The sequence below is a fragment of the Crocodylus siamensis genome, chromosome 3 (genome assembly GCF_052110815.1).
Source record: "Crocodylus siamensis isolate JL-2025a chromosome 3, ASM5211081v1, whole genome shotgun sequence".
Classification (NCBI taxonomy): Eukaryota; Metazoa; Chordata; order Crocodylia; family Crocodylidae; genus Crocodylus; species Crocodylus siamensis.
In genome coordinates this window covers 18,391,752-18,407,685 of record NC_143397.1, presented here as the reverse complement: position 1 = coordinate 18,407,685, position 15,934 = coordinate 18,391,752, and the positions used below count along the sequence as shown (strand labels likewise).

The window sequence follows — 15,934 nt, the reverse complement described above, 5'->3', positions numbered from 1 at the left end:
TTTGGGATTATGGGTGTTTGAGAGGTTATAATTCTGCACAGCAGACTCTGCAGGCAGAGAAGCTTGTCAATTCTAAAAGGAACCTCCCAGGCTTCTGGCTGTGAATAAAGATTCTGCCAGAGTTTACACAAAAGGGGCCTTTGTGTTTTATGTATTCAACACAGGGCACTGTTAAAAGTGAAAAGGAAAATTGAGCCTATTGTTTTGGGTGCTATTAAGATTTCATTGTTAGGAGAATTTATTGAAGGAAGATTGTGCTGGGCTTCTGCGTGAGTTGGCAGCATTGGGTAGAAATTAGAGATGGGTCTGAACCAAACCATTTTGAACTATGGGAAGGTCTGGCGCTGAATGATGGTGCTTCACTTTATCTCTAATGTGTGTATATTTCCTTATGTCTAAGGCATGCCATGGGATTTTATAAAGGAGAAGCAATTACAGAACTACAATATGTCTTCAAATCTGTATTAAGACCATGCTACAGTTATGGGTGGATCAAGAACTACGGACTAGAAGCTTTTGGCATAACATCCAGTTCCACCACCAAGGAAGAGAGCAGGGAATCAGGCCCTTTAAGTTTAGAAAAGTATTTGGTACAGTGTTTCATAGTCTTCTTCAGGTCTGCTGTGAACATCTTCTTCAAAATCCCAGTTAATAGGCCTGTTGGGATATTATCTGAGACACAGATGTTCTGCGGCAAGAGAGTTAGGGATGAGAATAGGCAGAATATAGACATGATGGCCCCGTCTACATGAGAGGCTGACTGTGTGTCAGCGTCAGCAGAATCATTACTGCATAGTCATTTAAAACTTGTATAAACAAGTACTAAATGACTGCGCAGTAACTGCGCAGTAGTGCCGATGAATGACTTTTTTGTGACGCTGATCGTGCAGTAGCCTAATAGTACTGTGGAGTAGTGTCATATCACAGTTTATGCCATGCAGCGCTACTGTATCTTGTGTAGACATGGCCAATGTGACCAAAAAATGGTCAGGAAAGTTTTGGACTGGGACACAAACACAACATATTTTATAAGGAAATATGACCCCTTCCATTACTGTTTCTGGTTTGTTGCTCAGTTTTTTCCTCTCCTTTTCTATCCTCCCACTTTCTGATAGATCCAGTGCCCTTCTTCATTTCCCATCTCATCATACATTGCTGGGCACATGGAGAATCCATTTGTGTTAAACAAAATTGAGGTGACGAAGGCAAGAGAAGAGAAGAGAAGAGAAGAAAAGAGAAGAGAAGAGAAGAGAAGAGAAGGTTATTGAAGCATAGTTATGCTTTTCGTTCTTCACATAAGCTATTCCTTTAGCCAAGGGATACAGCCAGACTAAGAAAAAGGCAGATAACTTTTCTTGCAGAAATGGCAACATTTGTGTAGCATTGTGGGTAAGGTGGGAGGGATCTAAGATGATACAATCTTCTGCAGACACGCATTATTACTCCACTGACTAGTGGAAATGCTCTGAAATAACCTGGGTGCACCACAGGCCAGGAAACTGCATTCAGACAGACTGTTGCTTCACATTTTCCAAAGCTTCAGCATACTGGAATCTGCTTGCATTCTTGAGCCTGCCAGTCCCCGGGTACAGTCTGTAATAGTTTGTTTTGCATGGGACCCATTGGGTTTTAATGGCTCAGATGCAAGTACAAACTGATGCTCTCTGTTTTCAAGCTTGGCATTGTGAAATACTTGAGAGTTACATATGAATATTAGCCATCTGCAGGATATGATGATACAGCTCTGATGGAGTTGTTTTTTTTTTTTTTTTGGTGGACCAAGCCATTACTGAACCATGTTTACTCTGAAGTCCTGAGTTTACTCAGAAGTCCTGAGTTTAAATGAATACTTCTGCACATTTTTTGAGTATTTATTCAGCTTTACTGAGGACAAAATAATAAATAGAAAAAAATTAAATATCTATTTAAAAATGTTGAGGGGAATAAAGTGCAGAAAATTACAGTGTTGATAGGGAGAGTTTATCCAGAATTGGAATGAGTACTTGATGTTCAGAATTTGCACTGAAACGCGCATTATTTATCTGGATGCTTGAATAGCTCCAAAGACTTTGGTGTGTTCAGCCTTACCTGCAATGCATTAGGTTCAGACCTGGGGAGATCGAAATTTAAATTCCCAATTGGCTCACAAGAGAAAAGATTTTAGTGTGGGTTCTACTTAATGACAAGCTTTACTGAATATTGGTCTGCAGTCTCACCCGCTATATAGTGTGGGTCTTTTGATAATTTCTACCAAATGGATGCCCAAAATAGTGGAATAAAAAAAGGGAAAGCAAAGCTGAAGGCACCTACACGATAGTCACCATCTTAGTCAGGAGACCAGGAACTGATGATGGCCAAAACTAAAAGTCTGAATACCTTTTGGCTTAAGAAACATTCGTCCTCCATGAATAGAGAGAGGTAGTCATGTTAGCTGCTCTTCTCCCATAACAAAGTCACATTCTCTGCAAATCAGGCCCAGAGGAAAACTTGTAATATATGCCAGCAGTGTGTTAAACTCATGTATTTACCTTTTCTAACTCTATTATGCATCAGCTTCTCATGCTTCAGCTTTCTTTTAAAAGCTACACCCCATAATTAACACACACAGATTTAAAAATGCAGTTTTAATCTTCATTTAATTCCCCCCCCCATTATTTGCATCATACAGGCTGACAATGAGAGATTTTGGTTCTGTCTTTAAGAAAGAATAGACCGTATGATGCTGAAAGGTGACATCATATAGGACAAACCTATTGCATCCAAATAGCGTGTGGCCAAACAGTAGAAACTTTCCTAGCTCTCTTACCAGTAATGCCTCTGCAGAGAAAAAGCTGTTTGTTTAGACTTCCTCAAATGAAAGGTACAGACATCCCTGGCAGGGCTTTTGAGTAAGAGAAAAAACCCAATGTAATTGCTTTCAAGAGCACAATTAAAAAAACACTTACCTGGGCTTTGTGTGATTTTACTGCAAATCATTTTAGCATGATGGGATGTGTATTCTGTTCCTTAAAAACATATGCTGGGACATGCTGTCATATGGGGAGATTCAATCCAGTGCATTGATGTGTATCTAAATATGGGAATAAGAACACATCAATACTACCCATAGAAGGAATAACCTCTTACGGGAAAAATCTTGCATGTGAGAAATAAATATTTCTTGGTGTAGCCCCATTTTCCTCTGTAGAGGTATACACAGAAGTGAGTTTATGCTCTAACATTTCTAATGCAAGCACAAAGAGTTTTCAATAGTTCTTAAATTAAGTAGTGTAGGTCAGTGTTCAACACCAGCATTGTAGCAAGGAAATAAAAATGTCAAATCATCCTGAGAACAAAATAATTGCTAGAAACTTGTAGTATTTCATGTAAACAAAAGGATCATTTCTATAGTAGGAATCAAGATCGGAAGTCTTAGGCAATTCTAAGAATGGAAGAAAATGGAAGGAAGAAAACCCACTGCAAAAAGTGGTATGCCACACGAGCATTTTTGGTGGATTAAATGGAATTTGTTATGAGGATATTTTCTTGAATAAATTGGATGGCAAAGTAGGGGGTCACCAATGTATTTTACTAGACATGTCTTCAGTAATCCAGCCTTGCTAATTAGATTGTTCTATAATAAACTTCTAGCCAATCACTCCTCACCTGAACTGAATTTACTTCTTAGGTATGTAGTTTAAAGTAGTTTAAAAAGCAGTAATTATAAGAATATAGGATTTGCCACAGCAGGTCAAGCCAGAGTTTCATCAAGCCCTGTGTTCTGTCCCTAACTATGGTCAGTACCGCATGCTTCGGAGAATACAGAGATTATCAGGTCAGTAGGTACCATCATGATCAAGTAGTCTGAGCTCTTGCATGACTCAGGACTTTCCTTGAATCCATTCTTGTTTGCCTCTCTCAGAAAAATATTTTATCTTAATTTAAAAGATGGCACAACTAACTTAGTAGTGGACATTTATGAAATAACATACTTATGGCGGATCTTCCTTCCTAACCCTGTCAGTTAGTGTTTGCATTATGCATTGAAATATGAGAGTTTCCACTGCCTTATTTGTCCTCCCTTATTGCTTGTAATTGTGAAGATCTCGTTATCTATATGTAAAGTGTTACACATTATTTATATCTGTATATAATATTTGTGTTCTGTAAGTAGTGTGCTACAGGCCTCAGCTCAACTGGAGCCCTGTTGTGCACACCCATGATTAAACACACAATAAATCACACATATTTAGCCCATAGAGCTTACAGATGTTTAAAGGATAAACAAGGATTCCTAAGCTCCTGTGCAACAATTTTTCTTTTTATATCTTGTATTTTTTTCACTACCTCCTTTTCTATTAAGCGACAGGGACAAGATCTTCAGCTGGTGTAAATCAAGAGCACTGCCATTCCATTAAGCCAATGTAGTTTAAACATGGGTGTACTCTGAAATTACACTGGGGTAAACAAACTGAGAATTTGGCCTGTCATTGGCTGATACGAAAATAACTTTCCATAAAGTAGATTTTTACTGGAAGTAAGAATGAACAGCAAAAGCTCAGTTCCACAGGGTGTTGAGCACTCACCCTGGCTGCCTTTGACCGAGGTATGCTGATGATGCTTTGAAGGAAGTATAGATCAGCAATCCATCGCAGTCAAGGATGATTGTCTTCCAGGGTTGCTTTATGGGTCTGAAGATGGATGATGAGGCTGATCTGGACTCAGCAGACTCTGTTGCAACTCAGGCACATGTTTCCATGCTGGATGTGTGGCTCTGGATTCTTGATTCATACCGCAACACATTGTTTCTGCTGCTCCAACTTGTCTGTCTCTTGCTATCATCATGAGATTTCAAAATACTGAGATCCTTGCAGCAGACTCTTCCTCCATTTGGGGCAGTCCTAAGTGATAATCTCCCACAAGTTGATCTTGATGTTACGTTTTTCCAAGTTGGCCTTGAGGACTTTCTTAAAGCACTTTCTCTGCCCTCCTTTTGGGCATACACCTTGACTAAGCTGGGAGACTAAAACTTACTTTGGGAATCTGGAGTCAGACATCCAGATAAGGTGGCTGGCCCAGTGAAGTTGATAGCAGATGATCATCACCTTGATGCTCATGGTGTTTGCTTGCAAGAGGATGCTAATATTGGTGCATCTGTGTACCCACTGGACTCAGAGGATCTTCTGCAGGCAGTGTTGATGGTACTTCTCTAGTGATTTGAGGTGTCTCCTGTATGTTCAGCCTCCAAAAGAGAAGGCTGAGGGGGGATCTTGTGGCCTGTTATAAACTAGTCAGGGGGGATCAGCAGGCATTGGGGGAGTCACTGTTCCCCCGAGCACCGCCAGGAGTGACCAGGAATAACGGTCACAAGCTGGCAGAGGGTAGGTTTAGGTTAGATATCAGGAGGCGCTACTTCACAGTCAGGGCGGCTAGGGTCTGGAACCAGCTTCCAGGAGAAGTGGTGCAGGCCCCTACCCTGGGGGTGTTTAAGAGGAGGTTAGATGAACATCTTGCTGGGGTCATTTGACCCCAGGACTCTTTCCTGCCATGGCAGGGGGTTGGACTAGATGATCTGCTCAGGTCCCTTCCGACCCTAGAAACTATGAAACTATGTTGTCCACTTCTCAGCTCCATACCGTAAGGTGGGCATCATAACTGCTTGATAAACCATAGGCTTGGTTTTGAGTCTAATGTCATGATCTTCAGACACCCATTTCCTAAGCTATCCAAAGTCTGTACTTGAACTTTTAAGGTGATGTTGAATGTTTTTGTTGATGTCATCCCTCTGCAAGAGATGGCTTCCGAGGTACAGGAAATACACGATGTTCTCCAGAGTCTCACCATAACTATGAATTACTGGAGCTGAGAACTGCTCATTAACAGCTTATTGATGGAGGACCTTAGCCTTGTAAATGTTAAGAGTAAGTCCTGTTTTCTTGTACATCTGAGTAAAAACAATGATGATTTCCTGAAGGTCTGCTTCAGAGTGAGCACACACTACAGCATAATCAGAGTACTGGAACTCAATGATTGAAGTCAGGATGGTCTTGGTTTTGGCATGGAGTCAGCTGAGATTAAGCAGTTTACCATCCTTTCAGGAGTTTAGCTCCACTCTGACTGTTGGTAGTCAGATGTAACATCGCAGTAAGGAATATTGAGAAGAGTGTTGGAGTGAGGATGCAGCCTTGCTTAACTCCTTAACTTGCTGGTGATGCTTTAATGGAAGTACTCTGATTAACACCATCTGAGGGCTCAGCCCTGAATCTGTTATATGCTGCTAAGCGTAAAGGCAAGGCACCTGCAATGCAAGATCATGGATGTGCACTTCTCACTCACACTGGAACCCCTTAAAGAGATTACTTTATCTCACTAAAGGGCCTGTCTGTGTAAATACTCACCGTCATGAATGAAGATGGCAGAGTGGGTCCTGGGAGTTTATCTACTATTAGGAGTCAAGTCTCCAAAGCCCTCACAGCTCCCATTGGACTCAGAACTGTGAACATCTGCTTTATGCCACTCAGAAATCAGAATCCAGCAATCTGAGATCACATGGGAATAAACAATTGCAGGTGATAAAGAGGATCATCTTTTTGTGAAAATATTAGGGCCATGCGAGATTTTGCTGGGTGTTTTGTTTTGACGCTGTTTTGACTTGTTTTGAAATCAAAATGAAAGGAAAGGCTTCAAAACAGCCTTGAAATGAAAAAAGGGCACTCAAAATGTTTCAAAGTTTCAAAACGTTTCGAGTTTCGAAGCTGGGCTTGCTTGCAGGGAAACAGAAACTAAGGAGCGGGAGGGGGAAGAGAGGGGAAGGACTGCTCTGATCTTGACCATGTAGCTGGCCAGTGACTGTGATCCTTCCCTGAGGTCCCTTCCAATCCCAGTGCTCTCGGGGAGAGATGGAAAAACAGCTGCGCCTTAACACACACACAGTCACACGTCACAAGTTTTGTCAGCAGCTTGAGGTGCAGTTTCCCAGAAACCCCTGCAACGATCTCCTTCAAACTTGGCAGGCTTTGTGGGCTCAGCAGGGGCTACCATGCCTGAAGTTTTCACCCCACTCTGCCTTAACACACACGTGACATGAGTTTGCTTTCAAGATTTCGAGGTGCAGTTTCCCAGAAACCCCGGCACCTATCTCCTTGAAACTGGGCAGACCTCATGACCTCAGAAGATACTACCATTCCTGCAAGTTTCACCCAAATCAGACCTGAAATGACAAAGTTATAGGCAGTTTCATCCTTCCCCATTATAGACTAATGTCAAAACACCATTGAAACAGCAAAACAGTTTTGATTCAATGAAACAGAACAATGCTTTTGAAATTAAATGAAACTCGAAATGAAACACTGTCCCATCAAAACACCAAAATGGAAGGCAAAACAAAATGGTGCTGTTTCACACAGCCCTAGTAAATATTACTGGTACTAAACCGTTCTAGATTATACTCTTAAAGTAAAAAGCTTTTAGCCCCTCATTTTAGCAGAGAGTTGTGGTATACAGGAGGATTGTATCTTGTGGTCATATAAATGGTAAGATGAGTTACATACTACTGGATGCATCTACATGTGCATTTCCTGAGCACCAGTTTACTCATGAGTAAATTACTTGCCAGTAAACAGTGCTGTGCAGGTATCTACATGTACAAGAAAGAGGGAGCAGATTTGCTGCCAAGCTGCTCATGCTTCCTGAGGCCCTACAATAGGCCCCAGCCACCACCGGGGGGAGCGCCAGGCTCCGGCTACAGCTGCCATTAGTCAGCAGCCCTCTTCCAAAGCCAGAAGCAGCCTGTGCAGCACTGGAAGGGCATGCGGCAGTGCTCTGCTCATTGCCTCTGCTTCCCTGCTCCAAGGCTGCCCCTGGCAATGATAATTAGTGTCCCACACTCCTGCTGGCCACTGTGCTGCTGGCCCACCACACCAACCACCACCTGGTCCCACGGCCGTCTCGACCCTCCCAGCTACCCCACATGCAGTGACTGCTTGCTGCACACTGTCCCAGGGCTGCTGTCATGCACTTGCAACCTCCACCCCATCCACCTGGCTGGAACCCACCAGGGATGCCAACAACAGGTTCCAGGATGCCATTTCTGGGGCACCATCACCCCCCTGGGCCTGCAGCACGATTGTCCGACCAGGCCAGCCAGGACTGGTGGCAACATGTCATCCAGGACAACACCTGGGATTATGAGCAGTGGCTGAAGACCTTCAGGGTGACCCTGGCCACCTTCTTGGATCTCCTGGAGCAGCTCTGGCCACCTCTGAAGGGGCAAGACACTGGCATGCAGCCGCCCCTCCCTGCAGACAGTTGGGTGGACCTCCCCCTTCTCAAGCTAGCCACACCCACCAGTTTGCAGTACATTAGCCACCTGTTTGGTGTGGGCAAGGCCACCACTGAGGAGGCCATCCTGGAAGTGTGTGGTGCCCTCCAAGACATGCTGAGGGACACTGTGCTCTATGTGCATGACCCCTGGCACTGGTGTTAGGGCTCTGTGCACTGGGATTCCCCTAGTGAATAAGGGCTCTGGCTGGGACCCACATCCCCATCACCTGCCTGCCCCACACTGGCATTTCCCTAGTGCATCAGGGCTCTGGATGGGACCCACATCCCCATCACCTGCCTGCCCCACAGAGGCCACCTCTATCACAGCTGGAGGGGCTTTCACTCCATGGTGCTTCAGCCCATTGTGGGCCACCAAGTCATAGTTTCATAGTTTCATAGTAGCTAGAGTCGGAAGGGACCTAGGTAGATCATCTAGTCCGACCCCCTGCCTTGGCAGGAAAGAGCACCGGGGTCAGATGTCACCTTCACACATGTCAGTCCCGGCTGGGCAGGTAGTGTCCACAACACCTATGTCTTCTGAAACTCCAGCCTGCCAGGCTTGGTGAAGAGTGGCTGCTTTGCACCAGGGGTGCTATACCTACAGCTGAGTGCCTTGGTGGTCCCTCCCCTCCTCATTGGGAATCCTGTCTATTTGCTCCTGCCTTGACTCATGCGACCATACACTGGGCACCTGAACTCCCGCCAGGCCCACTTCAACCATTGCCTGAGCTGGACCTGCGCCCTGGTGTGGTGTGCCTTCAGCCACCTCATGGGCCACTACTGCACCCACACCACCTGCCTTCACCAAAGTCAAACTTCTCTGGGTCATCATTGCAGCCTGTATGCTGAATAATATCTGCAAGGCCTGGGCAGAGGAGGCATGGTGGGCTGAGGATGCCTGGCAGTGGAAGCATCATCTGGGACAGCAGTGGTATGGTGGACCCCCACTGCTGAGGTCCAAGGAGAGCTGCAGATTCATCAACAAGGGCCAGGGCACCAAGTGTGAGAGGTGCTGGCTGACCACCTCCTCCAGTACTCCCTGCTCTAGTCTGCCTGCACCACCACCCTGTTCCCAGGGCAGGACAGTCCAGGTTCCTGGCTGCACTTGCTGTCATGGCTCCTGACCCTGCTGCTCCCCCTCCCCTCTGCTATCTCCTATGCTGCCACCCAGCCCACAGTGCCTGGGCTCAAGGGGTGACCGACTCCTAGATGATTGGAGTGAGGAGCTATATGCACCCCTCCCTTCTCTGGGGAGAAGTCTCAGGGCCAGCCCCTCCTGCACCAGAACTGCACCTCAAACATGCCCCTGCTGCGCATACCCCAGGCAGTACATTAGGAGCTGTTTGCATAGACCGAGGGGTGCCTGGCCCACTATGTCCTGATGTTGCTCATGGCCATGGCACCATGCATACTTTGCATGGAACCCTGAGCTATGGTGGCATGGGGGGCAAGCCTGGACTGCCTTGCAACCTTCACCATTGCCTGGAGGGCTACTTGTGACTGTGCTACGTGTCTCTGCCCCCAGCTGCTGGGGAGGATGTGGCTGCTGGCATTGACACATTCCTTGGAGTGTGAGAGACCCATGCCTGCCTAGCTGTGGGGGCAAGGGCTACTCAATAAAATTTGGCACTGTCTCCTTCTTCCCTGTGTTCTGTGTGTGTGTGGGGGGGGGGGGACCCAGGGCCAGTGGAGTGCAGCCAGACTGGACAGTATGAGGGAGCAGGGGTAGGGGCCAGGGACATGGCAGGTGCTGGGACAAAGAGGGCTTTCCTTCCCACTGTGGGGCTCAGCACATGGCTGGGGCTGGAATGGCTAGCAGCTACACACAGTCACAGCTGTTGGGGACAGCATGAATTTCCAGGCAGTGACCTTGGATGGCAGGGCATGGCAGGTCAGTGCTCATCTGCGACACTTCCCCCACCCCCCCGAGGAGTTTGTGCTTTCTTGTACACTTAGTAAAAATGTTGATGATTGCCTGAAAGTCTGCTTCAGAGTGTGCACACACTACAGCATCAGCAGCATACTGGAACTGAATGATTGAAATCAGGATGGTCTTGGTTTTGGCATGGAGTTGGCTGAGATTAAAGTTTATCCAGTCAGGAGTTTAACTACCTGTTGGTAGTCAGATGCAGCATCACAGTAAGGAATATTGAGAAGAGTGTTGGAGTGAGGATGCAGCCTTGCTTAACTCCTTAAGTTGCTGGTGATGCTTTAATGAAAGTACTCTGATTAACACCATCTGAGGGCTCAGTCATGGCTGGCTTCGCCTCATGGAGGGGGCTGGGGCTGTGGAGCTGGTGTGGCAGACACTGGCCAGGGCTTCCCAAGCTGCTGGTGGAGACTGCAGCCAGGGACCTTGGTGGGATGGCATGCTGGATGCCTGAGGAGCCCTCCCCAAGTGACATTTCGTTGTGGGTGCCAGCCTAGGGCAGGGGCTCAGGCAGGCTATCCGTGCTGCTGTAGACAGCATGACTGCAGCCTGGGTCCTGGGGCACAAGGATGTCCATCAGTAGCCGCATAAAGGGTATGGACTTATGGGCACTCCCTGACTCATGATTGTGGTTGATGATGGCAACCCACTGTGCCACAAGACCTTCACTGTCACACCAACCAGTTGTGCCCGCACTCCTGCATCTGGCCTGACAACATTTGCAGGTGTCAAATGTACTCCCAATTAGGGGGTTTTACTGTGCTGTAAGCGTGTGCACATGTAGGAGCACATGATTACTGTGCAGTAAACTATGTTACTGCACAGTTAAGCGTCTCTGGTAGACATGCCCACTGAGTGGTAAGTGGTCATAAAATGGATGTAATTGGGTGGGTCAGAGTAGCATAATTTGAACTGATTTGGGTGTACAAAGCTAGTGTAATTTATACGTGGAAGGTGTTGAAGGAGCTTCATGAGCCGGAAAAACAACTGATAAGAAAGTCAAGGTAACAGCTTGAAGGCTGGTGCTTTCTGCCCCTGAGCCTAAAGGGAGGGGTGATGTAAGTCAAACTTGTGTATCCCCAGTTCCCAGGCAACCAGACCCCAGCCTGATCCTGAGAACCAATGCAGAACAGCTTCAGGATTGATCTTGGTTGCAGCTGTCCTCAGGAGGCCATTTTAGCCCTCAGGGTCTCAGAGTGCAACAGCACTCCTATTTTCCCTAGTCACACCTTTATGGCAGAACGGGAAAACATGAAGTTGGCCACTCTTGCTCTGTCATGTCTGAGGATTCCCTGGTGCTGGAATCTCCCCCAGTAAAGCAGCAGAGCACAGCATCTGCCCAGTTTTGGGAGGGCTGTTTCATACTTTATCCTCTTACTGGCTTTTCCGCAGGGTGTTCGAGTTATACTAAAATTGTACATTCCAAGAGTGATAAATACATGTAGAATATGCTGCTTCATCAATTTTTCGAGTCAATTCACACCAACATATTTATACCACCATTCATATCACCAAGGAATATTGCTCAGACACTTCTACTGCACTTTCACTTAGTGTCTGATGCTGATCTCACAATACTAGCTGGGTCAACAAAGCTCTAGTCAAGTATTTAATTCAGTGCAAGAATCAGAATCCAGCCTGCCAAAGCAAAGGCACCGACTGTTGATTTACAGTGCAACTGGAAATATGTACGTGTATTTAGTGAGATCAGAATCTAGGCAGAGGCGTTGTTTTTCCCCATATTCCCCAAATTCTCGTCTCATTTATACGAGGGAAAGAATTTCAGTGTAAATGGAGTTAATTTGGATTTGCCACTTTGTAACTGAGAACAGAATTTTCACTTGATTCTTACTTCACATCAGATCAATACTAGTGTAACTCTCTTAACATCAGTATAAAAATCAATGTTAGATAAAATCAGTCAATCAATCAATCAGTCAAACCCTTTATGGCTGTTCCCTATAGCCCTTTTACAGTATTTTCTCATGAGATTAATAGAACCGTATCTCACATTTTGTATTTCTTTCGTGTGACATTTCCATTTTCCTCTTAGAAAATTACATTTATCTCCCAGATTTATTCCATTGTCGTGTATCTCAAGTGATATAATTCTTTATGCTCCAAACATAATGCTGTTCTCAAGCAACTGTTGCAAAACAAAGATCCCATGAGACACTAACCTCTAATGAAAGCTGATCTCAATGAGAACTGAAGGTACTCGGTACCACCCAGGACCAGGCACACTGATTACAAATAGTAGCAAAACTGGAGCTATTGTGGAGCTGAACTCTGTTACAATGATGTTCTGATTTCCATGAAACTTTCCTTAGGTGTCAATCATGTAGTACTTAGTATTGACCTTTGTGATAAGATTCTACCATGGGAAAAATAATCTCACTATTAAATGTATACAGTGTATTTACTTTTCCCTTATAGGAACAATCTTCACAGTAACTTTCTAAATTCATTATTAACAAAGGTTGTATTTAAGATTCCTGTGTCTACTGCTTAATAACACCCAAATTAGTCTCGATGGAATTAGCTGTAATTAAGGACATTGTGAAATATAGTGGGGGCAAACAGAATTACACTGTATTACTTTATTAATAATATTCTTTAACTACACTGTAAATTGCTATTAGGCCTGCGTATTACTGCCTGGATATGGAAATAGTCTTTTGCTATGCTAATCTAACACAATTTTCTTTTAAATGTAAACAAATTATACTCTATTAATATGCTGTTCTACTTGCATAGTTAATTATTGTAACAGTAAGGAATAAAATTGTTCTGCTTTCTCTGTTTCTGATGGAAAAAGGGCTACATAAATAGTTTAATAGGGAACTAATTATGCAAAAAATTTAGATGCCTAAAATGTGTTTGTAATTACATTAAAATGGTCTTCTGTTCAAATATTGGAAAGCCTGCTAATTGGAGGCTAGCTGGAAATTTAAATATTGTGAATCAATGATTTTAATACAGTACATGTTTGGTTGTGTTTCTGTTCATATTTGTCTTTGAAAATGAAGAGAATATTTAATGGTGTTTAATAAGAGGAGTTCTGAATTTCATACCAATGAAGTTAGGAAGTGGAAGACATGAATTTTAAACATGTATGCTGCAGCATTATCCTTCATTTAGTCAAGGGGTATGGCAACGGCTCAGCACTGCAGCATCAACAACAACAAAATAAAATGCTCTGAGTGTAAGTTGATGGGAGAGGGAACCTGATACAGACCAAATCAAAATGTACTGGAAAATGCTACACGACAACCTAACAAGAGTTGATACGGTTGTAAATTGCTAAATTGTATTAGCTAAATAAACACATGTAGCATATCACCTGCCTGGTCTCAGAGGAACTCCAAGACGTATCACCTTCTCAAGTTGTGCTTAAGGAGTGTTAAGGACATGAGGTGGATTTTGAAATGCCTCGTGCACTCATCCCAGGGTATAACGTAGTGGAAGTGATGTGCTTTCAGTATGTTGAAGGAAGTCGGGAGGAGCAAGCCCATACAAAAACGCCCTCGCTCTCTGCCCTTCACCAGTGCCACATATGTATCAGGTCTTTGCAAGAGTAGATTAGGGTAGGGTTGTGCTAGCCGCCAAAAGAGGCATGGTAGTGTGCTTATGCATATATGTAGCACCACTGACTTCAGGGGCTGTTTTAAACACAGAGACAGAGCAGCTTGCTAAGCTGCCACGTTTCAGTGCGGGGCTGTGAGGCTGGGAATTCACTTGCAAGAGAATGTGTTTGGGCCAGGAAACCCCTGTAATATAAGACCCAGCTTTTACATAGCAGATGGGATAAAAAACAAATACTCCACACTAGTGAAGGGTGGGAACTATTGATGGGGAGCCTGTGTTAGGCAAAGAAATAGAAACAGTGGAAACAGGCCCCTGAGACGCAAGCCAGCAAAGAGAGAATGGAAAACAGCAATGGGCCCCATTTCACTGATTTGACATAAAGAATAGAAATTAAAAATATTCTTCATATCAGTATACCCAAGGGTGGCTTTGGGGATCAAAATGAGGCATCTGTATCTGAGTGGTAGCACCCAAGTATAGCAATTTGGAGAGAAAACATGAAAACAGCTTGTGGTACAAAGTGAAGGATAGATTTCCAAATGGCTAATCTCCAGCCACCCACACAAGTTTTGTCTCTCTTTAGCACCTTTCTCTGTTGCTAAGTCTCACATCCAAAAAATGGAAAGGAGACACTCCAAATTATGAAGTGATATTACAAGCTGAGTAGTTGCAAACAGGGCATTGAAAAAGATCTTGGTGAATGCAGTGAAATTGTTATTTGCCTTAGGAAAGTGACACAGGACAGGCAGGACCAACAAAGCAGTAATGAATAATGGGTTGAGGCAAATACACAATGGCCATGAACACGTAGATCTGATTTCAAGCAAACTGGTGCAGATTACTGAGTAATGCGCTGACAATCCTGCCATCCCTCTGTCAGCTCCAAGGGAATGGGGAAGACAGCCAGTTGGTACAAACAAATCTGTGTCATGAGAGAAAGGGTAAACTTCCTCTTCTGTTGACCTATCTCAAAATGATTCAAGCCGCCTACTCTACCTATCCTTCATGGAAAGGAAACAGGATGGAAGAAAGTTTAAATGATGGGGTTGATTATTAACCTCGGATTTCCATAACTGAAGTTTAATAAGATCATCATCATTGACAACAACAACCACAATAATAGCAATCTATAAAGCAACATATACTTCCTTAGTCATAGATAGGGCCTTAGGGGGAAATGTTTTGGATAAAAGGTCTTTCCCTCTTCTCCGTAGTTATGTGAAGATTGCACAGCAACACAGTGCTTCAGGAACTATTCACCTGAGTAGCCCCAGTTGAAAGCAAACAGGTTAAAGAAGGGCAGAACAATCCAGCCCTTTTTTTTACTTCCTATGAAAATCCAAAAGCCATTTGTTTTGTACTGGTATTATAACTGAATGCTTCGGGCAACAAATTAGGCAACTGATGCTGAGATTTTCACCCCAAATCTACAGCACTGCAGACCATTCAACAAATGCACCAATCCATGTTTAAATGTTGTTTTGCATTGCTACTTGCAAATACATTTATGGCTAGAACCTGCAGTTTTATAGACTATAAATAATAGCACAGGACCAGGTATCTGTAAATAGGCCAATACTAATTATTAAGTGACCCTCAGAAAAGTGGGAGAACTTTTAGCTTCTTAAACATTACTGAATATGAATTGTACCTGCCCTCAAGGGGTAATAACCAGCAGACTTCATCACTTCATAGAAAATACAAGGTGATGGCTGTAGGAAGAAGCAATGCCTCCACCCACCTGGCTGGAAGTAAAGCCTTATATTGCAATTGTTACTTGGCAAAAAAGAAATGCATTTTTTTGGTTTGTTTTTTGTTGTTTTTTTTAAGCTAATAGTTGACAAGCAAAGATTTGGTCTGATACCAAGCTAGAAAGCATGACAAGAAAGCTCTATTTCAGAGAAAAGAATGTGAAACCTGGTTAAATTTGGGGTGGGATAAAGGGCCAAATTTTTCTTGGTGTATCTCCATTGACTAAGTATGGTGCAGTGTGGTGAAATAAGATGAATTTGGCTCAATAGGCTTCTATCACCCTGAAACAATGGGAGTTGTGTCCTTGCCCATGCGCCAGCTCTCCATACAACAGGACAGAAGGCCAAGGCTAAGTGAGCTATT

The 15,934-nt window shown here is 44.1% G+C and overlaps 1 long non-coding RNA gene across 1 annotated transcript in view; it reads right to left on the bottom strand.

The window, feature by feature from the left end:
• Nucleotides 1-858: 858 nt before the first annotated feature.
• The window catches only part of LOC149868029 (uncharacterized), a 29,343-nt gene continuing 14,267 nt past the window's right edge, over nt 859-15,934 (bottom strand). Inside the window, exons 3-4 of the long non-coding RNA XR_016440942.1 lie at nt 2,946-3,070; nt 859-1,155 (exon numbers count right to left, since the gene is read on the bottom strand). This is a non-coding gene — a long non-coding RNA (uncharacterized LOC149868029). The remainder of the gene's footprint in view (nt 1,156-2,945; nt 3,071-15,934) is intronic.